The 16,570-nt window shown below is 42.0% G+C and overlaps 1 long non-coding RNA gene across 2 annotated transcripts; it reads right to left on the bottom strand.

Moving 5' to 3' along the window:
* Positions 1-2,283: 2,283 nt before the first annotated feature.
* LOC142818675 (uncharacterized) lies at positions 2,284-16,278 on the bottom strand. 2 transcript variants are annotated; one of them, XR_012896260.2, is made up of 3 exons: positions 16,148-16,278; positions 14,635-14,709; positions 2,284-2,428 (listed from the first exon to the last, which is right to left on the bottom strand). It is a non-coding gene; the product is annotated as an uncharacterized LOC142818675 (long non-coding RNA). The 2 variants fall into 2 exon arrangements; XR_012896259.2 differs by lacking the exon at positions 2,284-2,428 and adding an exon at positions 12,683-12,934.
* Between the last annotated feature and the right edge of the window lie 292 nt (positions 16,279-16,570).

The raw sequence follows: 16,570 nt of genomic DNA, 5'->3' as shown, positions 1-16,570 counted from the left end.
CTAAGATTCAGAGGGGAGTGTGTACCCATTTGCTGCTGCCTCCCCAGGACTCACCCTTCTGCTCCAGCCCCCTCCAGCCCACCCTCATGTCAGCACTAACTCCCAATTCAGCTTCATGTTCAAGTTCTACCACCACCTCCCAGTCTCAGCTTCCCCTTCCTTCCTTCCTCAGTCTCTCTCCTCAGCACCCCGTCACACCCAGCACCTAATCCTTTCAATGCAACATTCAAGCCAGACTGTTTCCGTTTGTCTTCCCCTTGCAGTCTGGCCATCAGCTTAGGGTAGAGGAGCTGATTCAGAGTGCAGGAGAGACCATCCCTTGCTCTCAGATTTGGTGCTCAGTGCTATAGCAGCCCCCAGCTAGAGTAATGGCAGGAGCTTCACTAGACTGCCTATAGGATGCAGCATACTCAGCCTCTCTGTGGGACTGAGGCAAGCTCAGTCTGGTCAGCACACAGGAGCCGTGAGGTGCTGGAGCATGCTCAGTGCAGACAAGCTTTGGAGATTTTATCGGTCAAGCTCTACTAAGTCTATATTGAGCCTGTGGGAATGGAGATTTTAGAGGTTCGTGGGTAGGCCAAATTTGGGCAGATTTTCATGGGAATTGCAAAAAAGCACATCCTGAACACCAAGTCTAATCACAGGCTATATTACAAATTCCTGATCCCAGGCATGGGAGCAGTAGAGCTTCTCAACTAAACAGTTTTAAGAGTTTAATATACCAAAAAACAAACATGTATTTTCCCTAATCCCATAATGAGAAAGAGGACTAGTTTGTGGAAAGTTTGTAAAATTCTTACCCAGGAAAACATCCAGCATGGACGATTTCAGCCTACACATTTAAAATTCACCAAAGTTATAAGCAACTGAAAAAGGCATCTTCTAATGTAAAGTGTTGAGGAACCTTAACTCTAGTCAGTGCATGTGGAGCTTATAATACTTATTAGAGATGCAATCTACCAGGGAGAAAGAAATTAATAGACTATGAATTCCTCTTATTAGAGTTAATATTCCTCCAGTGATTAAAATTAAATGACTGGTAGCGAAAGGAGAAAGGTGATACAACAATGAAACAATCACCATTAAATTAACTGTCACTTTAACAAAGTGCAACCATACCACACAAGATGGAACAGAATAAAGAAGACAAAATTAACCCTGTGTGTTAAACACTGACAGTTCTTCATATTGTCCTCTGGTGTTGGCACCCATCCGATTTGAAGCCCTCACTAAAACAAGTTGAAGGAACAGAATCAATTGAGAGTGTTGAACATTAATTTGTTTCGTTTCTGAGATAAGTACATTGCTTTAAGGAGGACATAAGAAAACTAGGAGGGCAGAGTGACAGGGAGATGGATTCATGCAAATCAATTGTAAGGCAAGTATAACAGCATGATCAATAGTAGCCAGAACTGTTCTGCTAGAGAAAGCAAATCAGTCTAAAAAAGGGAAATTAGGTTAATTTAGCTCAAGTTAAAAATACTGACAATGACAGGGCACCACCATGCTTTGGAACAGAGTTCTTTATCCAAAATGGAAAGAATGCAAAAACTTGAACCAGAGTGGGAATTTAACACACCTCACTGATTCATGAGGTAAAAATCTTGTATTTAAAAATAATTCTAAAAGGGTGCATCTACACAGCACCCAAAACTCAAAATAAGATATGCAATTTGCATTATGTAAATTGTGTAGCTTATTTCAAAATAGCTCATTTTGTCATTTGGCGCTGTCTACACAGCACCACATTTTGAAATACAGCATTATTTCGAGCCATCCCTAACTCCTCATACAATGAAGTTTACAGGGATGGCGAAATAGCACGTCTGCTATATTTCGAAATAGTGAATGTGTTCAAGAGACACAGGGTAAACACAGGTATCCTGAAATAACTTTGCTGTGTAGACATACCCTTAGGGTGCATCTACACTACACTCATATGTCGAAATACGTTACACAGTTTGAGCTACACAAATTGCATATCTTATTTCGATCTAATTTAAAAATAAACCGCTATTCCGAAATGTCTCTTAACAGGGACGAGGTACATCTGGACTGTGGCACTATTTCGGGAGGTATCCCAAAATACCTATTCCACATATTTTTAAATAATGGGCTCACTATTCCAACGTCCGTGTAACCTCATTCTACGAGGGTTAAGGGACGTTTCAGAATAGCATTTTATTCTGAAATTAGGTTGAAATAGCTCAAATTGCATATCATATTCCAAGCTAAGGGTGCAGTGTAAATCCACCCTTAGAGTCACAATTTTTGTACCTCTTATTCTTCATGAAAACAGGCTCCCTTCCCCAACCCTAGGTTCTGCTGTTTTTCCTTCATCTGCAGGGTACAATCATCTCCATAGAAGCCATTTGTGTTGCCACAAACACAGGATCTGATCTTCAGTTGAGGGGATTTCTGTGAACTCCTGAAAACAAAAGCTCCTGTTAGGATGCTAATATTTGCCACATTATAGAATGAGGAATGATTTATTTTTAAATGACACACAGAAAAGCTTATTTCCAACTAGAAGGTTTCCATGATGAACTAGGCGGGTGTTTCAGATATTCAAAGGAGAAGAAGCTCCTCAGATAATACATACAAACACACCTGCATCCTGCCGTGGTCAACTGCAAAAGGCCTGCAATTGCGGGCCCAATAGTGGTTGGTTGCTCAACAATTATATTTTGATCCAATCTTAAAAATGTCCTCTATTCCCTCGGAATGTATCTGGCATTGATGTCTATGATCCAAGGTTTTCAATGAGAGTTAGGCACCTAAAGACCTTTGAAGATCTGGTCCTAAGTTATCGAAGTGCTGTTACAGAAACTAAGCTGACTGTAGGACTCTGAAGGTACGACTATGCTTCAGTTGGATGACCATGACTGGCCTGTGCCAGGTGACTTGGGATCATGGGACTCAGGCTAAGGGGCTGTTTAACTGCAGTATAGAGGTTTGTACTTGGCTCACAAGCTGAGCTCAAGGATCCTCCTACCTGACAGAGGCCTAAAAGCCAGATTCCAGCAAGAGCCCAAACATCTACAATGCAGTTAAAAAGCCCCTTAGCCCAAGCCCTGTAAACCTGAGCTGTCATGGGCCAGCCATGGGTTTTTAATTGCAGTGTAGACATACTCTTTGCAGATATTGGTTTTGAAGATTCAATGAGCAGGCGTTATTGTCTTTCAGAACCATGTCCTCAGCGAGGAAGGCCAAATTTTCCCTTTAATTCTCTGCATTTATAGGGTATAGATTTTAGAACCAGTTTTGATTATGCTTCGGGATTCATGCCTTGCACATAGTGTCATTGTGGTTGTTTTCCTATAGTAACCATCTAGTGACAGTATGAGCAAATTCTAGGTACATAGTAAAGCAACAACCATTCCTTGGATCACAATTTACATTTCTAAGGCTGCATTTCTATGGAAAAGTTAATCACACCGAGCTAGTATTTATTCACACAGACATGTGCATTTACCAACTTCATGTACCATCTGTACATAGCAAAGGGGATTTTTTTTTGCAAAACCATTTCTATTAAATATGTGAAATCACATCAGTCCAGTGAAACACAACCACCCTATAAGAGCTGTCTAGCTTTTTGCTGTACATAAGGATGAAAAGAGGCCATCATTTCACATTTTAAAACTTCAATATAGATTTTTTTTAAAATTCTGTGCATACCATCTCATATTCTACATTGTCAGGTCTCATCAGCATGAACAGATAAGTTATGTTAGAATAATGTGAGCTCATTTTTTGTCTTGTAGCACTAAAGCCACCTTGACAAGAAACATCAATGGGACCTATTCCAAATCCCCTAAGGATATCCTGTATAATTCTAAGAAAATTGATTATCTTGGGACATTCAGCTTTGAAAAACCAGTTTAACCTTATGTCCCATCTAATGTCTGTCTAGCACTGATGAGATTTATGTACATCCTTAAAAACTTGCTCACCAGATAGGTTTTCAAGAATTTCCCTTTAAAAATAGGCTTTCTTCCAACTGTTTGGACAAAGAAGAGCTTAATTACACTTAAAGAGAATTTAATACAGAGGAAACAGAGGTAGAAAGGCCTAACAAAAGTTAGTGTCAAATTATACAAGCAATATGGGCACCCATTTATAGGCACAAGCAGGAGTTGAGTTTAGAGGGGATTTGGTGACAGAGCCAAATGTCACTAGTCAAACTGGATTCTTTGATTTGCTAGCAATTCCAAAATATAGTGGGAGTGGGAGATGGGAGGTGGGGGAATTAGTTTCAAGTCAAACTAAATGTTTAATCAGCCGCAACTAAGCTTTTCATGTTTTAACTTTTAAAAGTTGTAAAATAAAATGAGAAGAACTTTTGAAACAAAAAGTTGTTTTGAATAAAAAAAACCCAGAAACTTTTAATTTAGAAAATATTAAAACAAAATGTTTACACTATTGGTGGGCAACCTGCGGCCTGAGGATTATAAGCGGCCAATCAGGATTCTATGTGTGGTCCACAAAACATTTTGTTTACCATTGCTCAGTCATGCACAGGGTTGCCAGATTCTGCTAGTTGCCTTTCATGTCATTTTTTCCCTACTGGCATTATTAAAGTGACACATGTAAAACAAGGGCTTGTGAAGACAGGTGCATGCTCATTGCACACAACATTGGCTGCAAAAGCCATGTGCTTCCAATCAAAGCACTGCGACAGATTCTAAGTATGCAAAAATACCTGATTCCAGGAGACCGGCTTGGTTATGACAATTTTGCAGTCCACTGGGATGAGGGAGGGCCATATATACAGCCCACTCACTATCCTACGTTGAGATAGTCTCAGGTTTCTCCCCTTCCAATGCACACCACAATTTTTCAAAACAGACATGAATTGACAAAACATTTTGATGTTACCAAAATTAGCATTTTCCCCTGAGAAACATTCAGGCTGAAAAATGTAAAGAATGGGAAAAGTTGAATCAGAGTGGAGAAGCTTAACATACCTCACTGATTCATCAGGTAAAACCTGGTATTTAAAAATAGTTCTACTTATAAGTCATAATTTGTACCTCTTATTCCTCATGGAAACAGGATCCTAAGGGTTTGAGTCAGCTACACTCCAGGGGCACATTGGGGGAAGCAGTTTTGAGAATGTAATCATGCCACTTAAAGGATCCTCCGAACTTAGACCCCAAATACACTTTGCTGTTTTCTTCCATATTTTTCTTTTAAAATAAATGGCAGTTTAAGAAATATTTGATTCACCATGTAAAGATTTGCTAGAATCAAACATGATGTTTAGGGTCCTCTTCCCCCCCCCCCCTTTCTTTTTTCATTTCCATCCTTGTCTACCCAAGCTGTGCCTTGTACCATTTAAACAATTATTTTTAGTCACACACTGGAAAATTATTAAACTAATTTGCTATTTCCCTCTTTCTAGTCCTATGTCTTATAAGGCACAAATCTAACTTTAATTTAGTGGTAAGAACTATGCATCTAGCTGTTAGACGCTGCCGATGGTCTGGCTTGGAATTGCAGTGACCAGTCAGTGCTGTCCTACAAACCTTTCTCTGGATACTGTGGTGAGATCTCTGAGCCACTCTGAAGGGATTCATCTCTGTCTGGCCTCTAATATCTACACTGCAATAAAACACCCATATCAGCCAACATCATCTTGCAGGGCTTTGCGGATGCAAGGTAGAGCTAGGCTGGAGTCTGGGCAGTTGCAGCTCCCATTGGTGGCGGATCACCATTCTCCGCCAATAAGAGATGGTGTTCTGGTCCGCACCACTTCCAACAGCTCCCATTGGCAGGGAATGATGATCTGCAGGCAATGGGAGCTTCAAACAGCCAGTGCTAAGGACACACTATAAAGACAGTATCTGGCAGTCCATCAGAGCTAACCCTAGCAATTGCCCACCCCCGTTCTACAGTATCAGATACAATAAGTTACAGTCACTAACAGCTCTACTTCTGAGGTACTTACTGTACTGCCCCACTTTGGAAAATAGAACATTACATCAGAGTAAAATGAAGTCACTGCTAACCCATTCAATTCTATGTGTCCTTTGGAGAAGAACTTAACTGAACATAGCCTGGCAGCCATACAGAAGACTGAGGAGCACTTCCAGAATTATCCTCAATTGATGAGCCTGCATTAAGTTAAAATAACTGAATATGCCCTGCCTAAAATTTTGACTTAAGGCAACTACTGATGGTATTTTTCAGGATGCTGAGTTTATAAGATAAGCTCCAAGAAGTGATGCTTGCCTGCATCTTCAACAACATTACTGAACCCTTTCCAAGGCAACTTAGACTGCTTATCGTGCACTAGTCAAGCAGAAACCAAGCACATCTCAGCCTCTGAAAAGTTATTTCTGCTTTAGGGATATTGCTGCATGTGCCTCTTTTCCCTGCTGTATTAAGGGGCAGCAACATTCCCTCTGAGTGACAGCCATTTTCACTCCCCATGCTCCAGCAACAATGGAAAATTCCACACAGACTGAAAGGTGAGCTGTATGTTACACTGAGATGTCAGATTTGGGGATCTTCTTGAAGCAAATCAGCAAACCAGAGAAATGAGGGTTGGGAGAAAGATAGAGCTATAAATTCCACTATTGGTTTTCAGCCTCTCTATTTGTTCTTTGCTTTTTATATTTGCAGAGGAATAATATGAGATTAACTTATTTTCTTATCCTTTATATCGACACCCTTCTTTATTTTTTATTTGTTTGGTGGGATTTCAGTTCTCCTGTCCGTGGCCCAGAATCTGCTTCCAAAGGACTCTACCCTGGCGCAGGTGTTCACACCATAGGGCCTACTGGAACCCTGTGGAGATTATTTTCCCCTGACAAACACTTTCATTTCCAAGGACAAGAAGAGCAAGTGCTGCTTAAAATCACAGAAACTGGGAAAAAATATTTTTTGTCGATTTCTTTAAACCATTTCTTTGGATTTTTCTTCCAAGTTCTGCAGTGACTCATCTTTTCTTCCCCTTGCCCTAAATCAGGGATGGGGAACCGTTTTTGAGTAAAGGGCCACTGACCCACTGAAAAAATCAGTTGGGGGCTGCACACAAGTGACAAGAAAAAAATCCACACCCCCTCCTGCAATTAGGAGTAATGGTAGTTCGAATTAGGAGCTTTAATTCCAACTATCTAGTCCATGCCACATGTAGCCGCGGGCAGGGAGTTCGAACTACGGGGCATTTAAAAATGGCAGCGCCCGGGAAAATGCAAATAAAGCCCGGGATATTTAAATCCCAGGCTTCATTTGCAAGTTCGAATGCCTACATTAGCCACCCTAGTTCAAACTAGGGTGGCAGTGTAGACATACCCTCACTGAGGTGACCCCCAACTGAGAAGAAGACAGACATTTTTCACATTCTCCTTACACACCAGAGCCTCGTGGGGCCCAGGCTAGTAGATTTTGTGTGCCCCAGGCCTGTGAGGGTCAGTGGGAGGCTCCCAAATACTGGGGAGGAGCCCCGAGTTTCGGAGACTGGATCGCAGTAAGGCAGAGGCCACATCCAGCCCGTGGCCTTTGGTTTCCCACCCCTGCTCAGGGTTGCCAGATGGTTTAACCAAAAATACAGAACCTCCCCCTTAAAAAAAAACCCACCGGGAAAAATATTCCGTTGAGAAAAAAGATGGGGAGACCAAAGTTGAGGAAAAAAAAATTTAAAAAATCAGCATGGTACCTTTAAGAAGAGGCTTTTTTGCCGGCGGACATTTGGTTTTTCTGTTCCAGCCATAAGACAAGCCCCTGGGGAACCAGGTAAGTGGGAGGCTGGGGGGGGGGGGGCATCTGAGGGGCCTGGTGGAGGGCCTGGGGGGCCCGGCAGGGTGCCCAGAAGGGGCCAGGGGCTGGGCCCGGTTGCTGAATATGTCATAGGTTTGTCAGGTGTTTGGTATTTTCACCTCCTGGCAGGGGAGGCGTGGGGGGGAGGAGGGGAGAGAACAGAAAATACCGGACATTTCAGGTGGCAACATTATGCCCTAAATACTTTTCCTGTCATTCTAAACATCCATGTCATTTATTGTAATGACACAATAATTGCCAGAGATCTATTGAAGTGCTTAATACAAACGTATAGCACAAAGACGCCTCCCCTGCACAAAAAAAACCCTTTATCGAAGAGCCATCCTTAGCTCTGTTTATTGCCCAACAGATGTTGAATGTTGATATAATCGCTCATGAAATCTTACATGGCAATTTAACTGAAAATTGGATTGGATGTGAGCCAGTCATATGGACTGAAAACTGGCTAAAGAATTATAAAAAGTGTTATCAGTAATAAAAGACAGTCTATAGATTTTAGGTCCAAAGCATACCCAAGGTCAGATCTTGTAGGGAAAGTCTAGCTCTAAGCAGGTGTAAGAGCTGGCACTGACCTGAGAATATAAAGAAAGCCCGTATAATTTCCTTTCAGATCTCATGTATCCAGCAGACTGATGTAGCCTAGGAAAAAAGAAGGCCTTTTCAGAAGCAGAGAAAATTGTAACATTTGGGGAAATTAGGGAAATGTGAGGGGGGAAAAGCATGGAAAGTTGGGTAAAATGTGAGAGGGAGCAAGGAAAATTGGTGATAATGTGAGAGGAAAAAAAGAGCGAATTACAAGGAGGGACCAACTGCCATCTGACAGAGGGAAAGAGTCTTTGAGACAATCATACCTCTGGAGAAAGTGAGGACAAGGACACTGCAACACCAATTTAAAAGAAACTGACATCTAAGCATGATCTGCAGATCAGCAGCACTGATAGTGAGGCCTCAGAGATATGCAGACAGCTTCATCCTCACAAATCACTGCTTCATATTATTGCCTGGGGGTGGCTCTGGAAATATAATTCCTCTTTAAAAACAGCTACAAATATTTGCTACATGGATGGTGAAATCCTAGTGAGCCAAAAATGCCCACAGTCATCCTGACTCAGATCAATAGGCCATGTAATCTGTTACTCAGCAATAACCAGTAGCTGATGCTTCAGGAAAAAGGGAGGGGAAGGGGGAGAGGGTGGAAATATACCTCTCCAGCAACGCTGCACATGACAGGAAAATCCTCCCTGAGGTTTGCACTTTGATGATTGCTGTCTTAGCTGACACACCACTGCAAATATTAATATAGCAAAAACCGTGTCATCCGGCACTTTTACCAACCAGAAAGCTCTAGAAGCTGGCATTTCTGATTTCTGCCAATAAAAATCTTCTATCTAGTCACTGGGACTCATGCCAAAGCTAATTGGAATTAATGCCAAAGATATTTGGGACCTGAGTATTTCCAAGAGCAATCGGACTACGGTTGAAGAAGAGCTAAAGAACCTTTCTGTTTGTATCTGCCATTGTGATTGGTCGGTTAATTATTCAGTGTATTGTCTTGTGTCAATGCTGCCCTAACATTATAGCATCCATATAACAATGGAAAACAGAGGAGAGAAGTGTAAGAGAGTTGTTAACATTATACAACTGAAAATAGATATTTATATGTCTTGAAAAGGACCAAGTGTTCTGTTTGCAAAAGTGTTTTCTGATGAAGATGAATCTGAAGGCTTTAAAGTAAGAGTTAGAAAAAACACATCCTTGAAATGGTGAAGGATACTTCTTTTTTACATCCAATCAAACTTCCTGAAAATGAGATAGTAGAAAGGGTTGAAACTGACAAGGAGGGGGAAGTGACGTCAATACCAAACTAGAGAATGTTCAGAATCAAGTCAAAGGACATTTATAAAGTCAGTGAAGAAGAGTTTAGCACAGAGGACAAAACTCGGGGAAAACCTGCTTCAGCTTTTGAGAATAATTAATTTGCAGAAGGGCAGCCATGTTAGACTGCCCAGGAGGTGATGTAATTGCTACTCTGCACTGTACTTTTATGCCAAAAAGACAAGTGAGCCAGCTGCTATCAGGGATTTATTCAAAAAACATCTTCCAGGCTGTATCACTGGGTCAGTACAGATTCAGCCAGGCCCACCAATGTAGGGAAGGAGGTAAAGGGGGAAACTGCCCGGGGCCCAGTGATTCAAGGAGATGCGCGGTTCCAGCTGTTGCTGCAGCTGTGGTGGTGCCTAGAGCCCCAAACCATTTAAATTGCATGGCATGCTCCAGGCAGCTCTTAGGGCTGCCTGGGGATGCTGTGCAGCATGCTCCAGGCAGTGCTGGGGGGTGCCATGGTCCAAGTGATGCTGTCCTTGGACCAATCCCTTCCACCTGAAGCCTCACCCCTTCTGGGAGCACGGAGCCAGGCCCCACCTTGCCCAGGGACTTGGCCTCCCCTGGATTCAGCCCAGTCTCCTACACCTTCTAGATCTACAATGATAATTGATGTTGATAATGCCGACTAAGCACAGCGAGATCCTGACTTGACTTCGGAATCGAAGAAAGATTTTGTTCAGTATAGTCTTAGTGTTAAGTGTCTGGGTGTATGCCAGGCACTGCCCTTAATTATAGGAAGCGTCATAAGAACCTACAGTGTAGAAACCTTTACCTGTATACACCTAAGCGCTTCAAGAAACCAGCCACTCTGCAGTGCAGTACTACCACTGGATTGGCAAGTATCTGTGTACTATTTTATACCTTATTCGTTTTATTGTATTCTAATTATTTGAAGACTGGTATTTACTGGCAAGTATAACTCTGAGTTAACCAGCATTTTTGACTCACCAGTACCACCCCCATTCCTCCAACATGCCAGATAACAAAGCTTTCACTGTGATCATTAAATGACAACACTTGGGTAGTAGTGCAAGACCAATTGCATAGCCTAGTACTCAGAGAGCAGACCAATGATTAAAGTACACTAACCTCTACCATGTAGTACAATTAGTCCAGGGCACACATGTGATCTACTGGAAGCCCACCGGGGCAACCACAAACAAGGGAAACAACATTTGGGGATCATTTACATGAACAGTGATTATTCATTGGACCAATAGCACTAAAGGGAAGTTTACTTGCCATGGCCCTGGCACCCAACCATGTAACTGCATTGTTGGAGCCCCTTCCTGGATACTGCCCCCATCAAGCAATGACCCTACACTAAAGCCTATGTGAGCCCCGGTCTACACTAGGGAGTTATTTCAAAATCATCCCTTTATTTTGAAATAATAAGCAGAGCATCCACACTACTACACCTGTTATTTTGAAATAATGGAATGGTTATTTTGAAATCCGTACCCCACTTTCCTCAGGGGATACCGCTTATTTTCAAATAGTAATAGAAACGTAGCCGTGTTAGTCTGGTGTAGCTGAAGCAAAATGCAGGACTATGTAGCACTTTAAAGACTAACAAGATGGTTTATTAGATGATGAGCTTTCGTGGGCCAGACCCACTTCCTCAGATCAAATAGTGGAAGAAAATAGTCACAACCATATATACCAAAGGATACAATTAAAAAAAATGAACACATATGAAAAGGACAAATCACATTTCAGAACAGATGGGGGATGCGGGGGGGGGGGGGGAGAGGAAGGAAGGTAAGTATCTGTGAGTTAATGATATTAGAGGTGGGGAAAGTTAGATGTCTGTGAGCTAATGGTATTAGAGGTGATAATTGGGGAAGCTATCCTGGTAATGGGTAAGATAGTTGGGGTCTTTGTTCAATCCGCCCCCCCCCCGGAGAGTGTCGAATTTTAACATGAATGACAGTTCAGAGGATTCCCTTTCAAGTGCAGATGTAAAAGGTCTTTGTAGAAGAACGCAGGTGGTGAGGTCGTTGAGACAGTGTCCTTTCTGGTTGAAATGGCAAGAAATGGTTTTTTCTTTGTGATCTTGTCTGATATCTGTTTTGTGGGCATTAATCCTTTGGCGAAGTGTCAGAGACGTTTGTCCAATGTACACAGCAGACGGACACTTTCGGCACATGATAGCATAAATTATATTTCTGGATGCACAGGAATATGTGTTCTTGATCTTATAACTCGGTTAGGTCCAATAATGGTATCAGCAGAATGAATATGCGGACAAAGATGGCAACGGGATTTGTTGCCAGGGAAGGTACCAGGGTTGGTATTAGTATGGTATGTCCTGTGGTTGTTGGTAAGAATCATCTTGAGGTTAGGTGGCTGTCTATAGGAGACTATGGGTCTGTCTCCCAGAGCCTCTTGGAGTATGGTATCCTGTTCCAGTATAGGCTGTAGTTTATTGATAATGTGTTGGACAGGTTTAAGTTGGGGGTTGTAGGTGATGACAAGTGGTGTTCTTTTGTTGGTTTTCTTGGGTCTGTCTTGAAGTAGATGGTTTCTAGGTATTCGTCTGGCTCTTTCAATTTGCTTTTTTATTTCTCCGGGTGGGTAGTTCAGATTTATAAATGCTTGGTAGAGATCCTGAAGCTTCTGGTCTCTGTCAGTGGGATTAGAGCAGATGCGGTTGTATCGAAGGGCTTGGCTATAGACGATAGATCGTATGGTGTGTTCTGGATGGGAGCTGGAAGCATGTAGGTAACTGTATGAGTCAGTGGGTTTTCTGTAGAGAGTGGTGTCTAATTTTCCATTGTTGCCAGTTAGCAGGTTTCTCCGAGTTCCACAATCATGTCTTGTTTCAAAGATAAGCATCCTATAAACATGTATATGAACTCTCATATTCCAGATGTGCTTTATGTATAACATCTACATCTTAAGAAATAGAATAAGGAAGTCTAAAAAGAAGCACTAAGACTTTCTTGTACGTCTTTCAATATTAATTGATTTTATTAATTATAATTAATGATACGTGATATAGCATGACTAACATTAGGGGAATGATTCTTAGGAGTCTAATGTACACCTTCTTCTGTAGAATTTAGGCCTGTATGAAAAGCTCATATTGTGCTTCCTCCAACACCAGATGAAGTCAGTGGTACAATATTCATAGATTTCAAAGGGGATTAAATCAAGATCATTGGGAGAAATAGGTTTCTCACATTTCTTCCAAATCGGAATCCATTTAAGTAGAGTGTAGATTTCCAGAAAAACAGAGCCCAAGGTAGCAAGTACACAGCTGAAAAGTAGGAATGGACATCAATGGAACTGGAGAAATATAAGTGCTATTCAGTGCTTAATTTGTAATGAAAAGGGTCCCAGAACTCAAGCAATTTTTTTTAAATTCACATTGGATCATTTACATTGGATCCAGCCCAGAGATGCTAGGGCTATGAAATGCTAAGCCTAGAGATACAAGGACTCAGCCCTGACAAGCCCTAGCGCAAATTAAGCACTGATGTTGTTTGGCAGGGAATACGGCAGAGCTAGTGAAAACAAAATAAAGCTGGAGGTTAGTTTTGCAAAATTTTTCACCAAAAGCTGGGGTCGGCAGCTATACAGAGGATTAAATCATTAAGGCACGAATGATGACCCACATTGTATGTGTTATCGCTAGCTATGCTACAGATAAACTAATACGGTTGTGTACTAATTAAACCCCCTTCCATGCATCTTGTCATTCTTCTTCTATGTCTGAGACAATGATTTATCCAGGGTCTCCTCAGAAGTCTGGCAGACCAAGGAATTACACCTGGGTCTCGAGTCACAACCAAAGGCTCTTCTCACTGGATCACCCTTCCTGTCACCTACCTGCATTTTAAAGTCAGTTTTCACTATTTCTGTCACTTCTTGCCATTACTTTAATGCTGCATTAGTAGAACTTTAACTATATAACTCTACAAACAAGCAACATTATTCTTAGGCCATATCAATATATAGGAGCAATATCATAGCCATAGATAGTTTTTTTTTCCTAAAATTACAATCACTGTATTTGTTCTTTGCTGAGGTTCACTTCCTTAACCTTTCCTATCATACTGTACCAGCACTACCGCCAGTGAGACATTAAATCGAAGACATTCGGCTACCACCTTTCCTGTTTCAATATTTACAACTCCTTGTTAGATGACAGCTCAAATACTAGGAGCTTAAATGCTAAATAAATGAGCTTCAGTTTGATGGGACACAAAATTAAAGTACTTGAAGAAAAAGGTCACAATGTACCGTAAGTTACACTTTAAAGAAGGCATTTAGAAAAAAAACCCTGCCAACAAGCACAGGGGGAGTGGGATCTTGCAGTCACTTAATGCTCTCACATACTGAGAAAGTCAGAAATCTAAAGTACAAGTGGTGGAAGTTAGCATATAGCGTGTAAAAGGAGCTGTCAGAATAACAAATGGCTGTCTGAAGCAGCCAGAAACTACAGCAGTAGAGCAGATGGTAGATAGGATTAGAGAAACTCTCACTGACTTGCTGTGTGAAACTGACTTTGCAAAAAGCCACCCCTGGAATGATGATTCAGGTAGCAAGTTAGTGTAGCTACAAACAATGCCCAGCCTTAAGGCAGGTAATGAGAAGAGCGGAGTGGAATTTACCAGATGGAACCTCCCCTCCCCCATCAGAAAATCCCAGTTTGTTCAAAGAAAGATGTTTTGTGGAAACATGTTAATTGAAAATTTTATTTTGTGTGGAGGAAGCATTTTGATGTGATCAAAACATCCCATTTTGACATTTTCAATTTTACATTTCAAAATGTAGGTCATAAAAAGTAACATTTTTAAAATGTCAGAATCTGAATGAAATTGAAATTTTTCATGGGATAGGAAAACTCATTTCCTGCCCAGCTCTGTTCATAGTTCTTCCAGTCCTGTCCCCATTTTTATTGCTTTTTTCTCTGAACTCAATTCATTTTGTAATTCAGTGGCATAAAAGACCTACCTTAATGCAGAGTGGTTAGAGATTTGTTGCCCCCTTGCAGAATGCTACGTTGAGGAAAACTCAAGTTCTGAAAACCTGGAAATGCACAGTTAAAGTTAACTCTACCCTCTTCCAATAATCTCCAATACACACCATTAACACACATATGCTAACTCCAGGCTGCTGAAATGATCTATTCAATTATCAAAATAGTGCGAGGGGGAGGTTTTAAAAATGGCTGGTGTTTCAGTTTTATGCATTTGCAACAACTAGCTCAAATGACCCCAGTTTTGGGTAAAATCTTTTGTTTTCCCCTATTTCATAGGATTTAGAAAGGTCAGCCTTTAAACAGAGGTTGTGACACAGGCTTAACTACAGTGGCACTACTATACCACTATAATTAACCCCGATCAACTATATCCTAGGAAGGTGAGATACCACTTCTAGTGGATCATGTGAGTTTCTCAAGAGCCTCTACATTGTACTCTTTGACCTTCTTCTATATTTGATCTTAACACAAGCTAAGGACTTGTGGCCACAAGGATTAAGAAACTTTTTTCTGATGAGATTTTATTCTTGAAATTTAGTCAGTGAAGGATAGCAAGTAGTTTTTCCTTTCAAAAACTACTCTGAGAGAATCTAAAACCGAATTGCCAATTTACCCCAGGTTATTGACATGTTTGTTAGGCTGGGTTAAACTTTAAAAACTTAGCAGAGAAGAAATAGAAGCACTTTAAGTAAATAAGGGAATAAATTCAAGGTTCCTTTGTCCATAGTGACCGATAAATGTTCATTTTGTTTGCGATAGCCAGCATAATGTTATCATGAGGCAATTCCAAAAGCCAGGTGCCCTGAAACTAATTGATATTACTTATTAAAAAATGGGATTAATGTGCCACTGTTTGTTTTTTGCCTTCCCCTATCTGTGTACTCATTTTCCTTCCCTTTTGTTCTGAAATATTAATTTGGTATGAGATACCAAAAGTGTCTCCCTTCTTTATTTGTTTATAATAAAAACCTCCTCTTTTACACTTCATGAGTGGGTGTCACAGGGTATGCCCCTGGCATGGGATGCGCCCCCTCTCTTACGGACCCGTTGCCCGCTCTATCCAGGTGAATACAACCCTAGTAGTCCCAACATAAAAGTCCACGTCCCTCTATCAGGATAAATACAGTCTGAACAGTTCCCCATAAAGTTCATGCCCCTCTCTTAGGGTAAATACGACATTACCAGTCTCACTAGGAAGTCCATGCCCCTCTATCAGGGTACTTACGGCATTAGAGGCCTAGCCGCTCAGAAAAGCCTCTCCTAGCCCAGGGCTTGATTATCCAGGGAAGGGAAAATGGGTGGTAGGAGGACCCAGGCCCTCCCTCTCCACCAGGTCCCAGCCCAGGGCCCTTTAGGCAGGGCCTATGGCTCCTACCCACTCGGCAGGGGATCCGTCCGATACAGGCCGAGCCAAACTTTGTATCCTTTGCCCTGGGCTGCTTCCTACCGCGCCCCGGCTCCCCTGGGGCCCATTCGCATCAGTACCTGCCGGGGTTGCGGGCGCGCTCCTGCCTCCCTGGGGTCAGCAGCTGCTGGCTCTGTCTCCGGGTCAGGCATGGGTGGCAACTCCAGTCTCAGCTACTGCAGAAACACTGACCCAGCCTGGTCTGCTCCCTTCTCCTGCCGTCCCCCTGGCTGTAGAGCTCCCTCTGCTTTTATACCCAGCCTCTTCTGGGAGCATGCTCAGCAGGGCCGGAGGGGCGGGGCTTTCTCCGCCAGCTGGGCCTGGGCTACTCCCTGTCCGTCAGTGCGGGGCCTGTCCACCCCATCACAGTGGGCTGCGGGACAATGAAGCAGGGTTGAGAAATTCCATATCAAAGAAGGTACATTTTAGAAGGTAGCAAAGCTGGTACTCCTTACCATGTATAATATACCTTCTTCCAATGGCACACAGTGAAATACAGAAGC

Source organism: Pelodiscus sinensis, chromosome 16, assembly GCF_052426305.1.
Source record: "Pelodiscus sinensis isolate ZL-2025 chromosome 16, ASM5242630v1, whole genome shotgun sequence".
Lineage (NCBI taxonomy): Eukaryota > Metazoa > Chordata > Testudines > Trionychidae > Pelodiscus > Pelodiscus sinensis.
The sequence above is the reverse complement of the archived record's forward strand: the minus strand, read 5'-3'. Positions and strand labels throughout refer to the sequence as shown.